Source organism: Triticum dicoccoides, chromosome 6B (assembly GCF_002162155.2).
Source record: "Triticum dicoccoides isolate Atlit2015 ecotype Zavitan chromosome 6B, WEW_v2.0, whole genome shotgun sequence".
NCBI classification, from domain to species: Eukaryota; Viridiplantae; Streptophyta; class Magnoliopsida; order Poales; family Poaceae; genus Triticum; species Triticum dicoccoides.
Genome location: NC_041391.1, coordinates 723930711 through 723934321, shown reverse-complemented (window position 1 = coordinate 723934321; position 3611 = coordinate 723930711).

Here is a 3611-nt window from a genome sequence, read left to right as displayed (position 1 = left end):
TCGAGGAGGCCGGCGTCGACGACGGGCGCGGGCGACGGCGACGGCGACGGCGGGGGCGGCGGGCGGCATCGGGGCAGCCTGGCGGCGTCGATGTGCTCGGCGTCGTCGGGGGGCAACTGGTGGCGATGAACTCTGCAAAACTGCGAAGTGCTACTTATATACAAGGAGCATTGGTCCTGGTTGGTGGCACAAACCGGGACTAATGCACCCTTTAGTCCCGGTTGGTGCTACCAACCGGGACCAAAGGCCTCTTTTTCGGCAGCCCAAAGGGCGGGAAGCTGCGGCCTTTAGTCCCGGTTGATGGCACCAACAGGGACCAATTCCCCCCCTTTAGTCCCGGTTGGTGCCACCAACCAGGACCAAAGGCCCGTATGCTGCCCGCATCGGGGCCAAAGTTTAGTCCCACCTCGCTAGTTGAGAGGGGCGCGCAGTGGTTTATAAGCCCCACTGCCGCACCCCTCTCGAGCTCCTCTCTACTGCAGGCTTATGGGCCTACTTGCGACTGCTTTGCCTGATGGGCCTTCTGGGCCTACTGCGGGCCTGAATCCTGGCCCATAGTAGGATTTCAAGTCGTATTCAGGCCGTGGGGCCCCAGTGGGGGCATTTTTTTTGTTTTTTTGTTTTCTTTACTTATTGTTGCTATTTTTATTTTTTTTCCAGTTTTTTTGTTTTGTTTTGTGCATTATTTATTTTCTTTTGTTTTTTGCTTTATTTTTAATTCTTTTTGCTTTTAGTTTTAAGAAAATTATAAACTTTCCACTTTTTTTGTTTTATTTTGTTTCTACTTACAACAAAATACTTATTGTTGCTATTTTTAATTATTACGAGGGCCGAACCATAAGACATTAAAGCATTTCAAATGAACTCTGAAAAAGTTGAAAGTTGGCATGGTATCATAAATTGACCCACACATAGCATGTGCATGTACAAAACGGACAATGGTATCATACTCGTCAGTTACAAAGTTGGCATGGTATCATCATAATAGTTGCGGGAGAAAGTCTTCACTTTTTCTTCGCTTGTGTCATTTGCTTATTGCGCCGTAATCATGGATAATCTTCATCGTTTATCAGGATGCTGGGGTCATCCTTGACTTTAAAGGGAGGAATTTCATGAAACTTTTCATAATCTTCAGACATGTCTGTCTTGTCCTCCACTCCCACGATGTCCCTTTTTCCTGAAAGAACTATGTGGCGCTTTGGCTCATTGTATGATGTATTCGCTTCCTTATCTTTTCTCTTTCTCGGTCTGGTAGACATGTCCTTCACATAGATAACCTGTGCCACATCATTGGCTAGGACGAACGGTTCGTCAGTGTACCCAAGATTTTTCTGATCCACTGTTGTCATTCCGTACTGTGGGTCTACCTGTACCCCGCCTCCTGACACATTGACCCATTTGCACTTAAACAAAGGGACCTTAAAATCATGTCCGTAGTCAAGTTCCCATATGTCCACTATGTAACCATAATATGTGTCATTTCCCCTCTCGGTTGTTGCATCAAAGCGGACACCGCTGTTTTGGTTGGTGCTCTTTTGATCTTGGTCAATCATGTAAAATATATTCCCATTTATCTCGTATCCTTTCCAAATCAATACAGTCAAAGATGGTCCCCTGGATAACAAGTACAGCTCATCACAAACAGTGTTGTCACCTCTGATACGTGCTTCCAACCAACTGCTGAAAGTCCTGATATGTTCACATGTAATCCAGTCGTCGCACTGCTCCGGGTGTTTGGAGCGCAGACTGTTCTTGTGTTCATCGACATACGGGGTCAGCAAGGTAGAGTTCTGTAGAACTGTGTAGTGTGCTAGAGACCAAGAATATCCGTCCCTGCATATTATTGAGTCCCTTCCAAGCGTGCCTTTTCCAGTCAGTCTCCCCTCATACCGCGATTTAGGGAGACCTATCTTCTTAAGGCCAGGAATGAAGTCAACACAAAACCCGATGACATCCTCTGTTTGATGGCCCATGGAGATGCTTCCTTCTGGCCTAGCGCGGTTACGGACATATTTCTTTAGGACTCCCATGAACCTCTCAAAGGGGTACATATTGTGTAGAAATACGGGGCCCAGAATGGCAATCTCGTCAACTAGATGAACTAGGACGTGCGTCATGATATTGAAGAAGGATGGTGGGAACACCAGCTCGAAACTGACAAGACATTGCACCACATCACTCCTTAGCCTTGGTATAATTTCTGGATCGATCACCTTCTGAGATATTGCATTGAGGAATGACCATAGCTTCACAATGGCTAATCGGACGTTTTCCGGTAGAAGCCCCCTCAATGCAACCGGAAGCAGTTGCGTCATAATCACATGGCAGTCATGAGACTTTAGGTTCTGAAACTTTTTCTCTGCCATATTTATTATTCCTTTTATATTCGACGAGAAGCCAGTCGGGACCTTCATACTAAGCAGGCATTCAAAGAAGATTTCCTTCTCTTCTTTGGTAAGAGCATAGCTGGCAGGACCTTCATACTGCTTTGGAGGCATGCCGTCTTTTTCGTGCAAACGTTGCAGGTCCTCCCGTGCCTCAGCTGTATCTTTTGTCTTCCCATACACGCCCAAGAAGCCTAGCAGGTTCACGCAAAGGTTCTTCGTCACGTGCATCACGTCGATCGAAGAGCGGACCTCTAGGTCTTTCCAGTAGGGTAGGTCCCAAAATATAGATTTCTTCTTCCACATGGGTGCGTGTCCCCCAGCGTCACTCGGAACAGCTAGTCCGCCGGGACCCTTTCCAAAGATTACGTGTAAATCATTGACCATAGCAAGTACGTGATCACCGGTACGCATGGCGGGCTTCTTCCGGTGATCTGCCTCGCCTTTGAAATGCTTGCCTTTCTTTCGACATTGATGGTTGGTCGGAAGAAATCGACGATGGCCCAGGTACACATTCTTCATGCAGCTTGCCAGATATATACTATCGGTGTCAAGTAAACAGTGCGTGCATGCGTGGTATCCCTTGTTTGTCTGTCCTGAAAGGTTACTGAGAGCGGGCCAATCGTTGATGGTCACGAACAGCAACACCTTTAGGTTAAATTCCTCATGTTTGTGCTCATCCCACGTACGTACACCGTTTCCATTCCATAGATCTAAAAGTTCTTCAACTAATGGCCTTAGGTACACATCAATGTCATTGCCAGGTTGCTTAGGGCCTTGGATGAGAACTGGCATCATAATGAACTTCCGCTTCATGCACATCCAAGGAAGAAGGTTATACATACATAGAGTGACGGGCCAGGTGCTGTGATTGCTGCTCTGCTCCCCGAAAGGATTAATGCCATCCGCGCTTAAAGCAAACCATATGTTCCTTGGCTCACTTGCAAACTCATCCCAGTACTTTCTTTCGATTTTTCTCCACTGCGACCCGTCAGCGGGTGCTCTCAACTTTCCGTCTTTCTTACGGTCCTCACTGTGCCATCGCATCAACTTGGCATGCTCTCCGTTTCTGAACAGACGTTTCAACCGTGGTATTATAGGAGCATACCACATCACCTTCGCAGGAACCCTCTTCCTGGGGGGCTCGCCGTCAACATCACCAGGGTCATCTCGTCTGATCTTATACCGTAATGCACCGCATACCGGGCATGCGTTCAGATCCTTGTA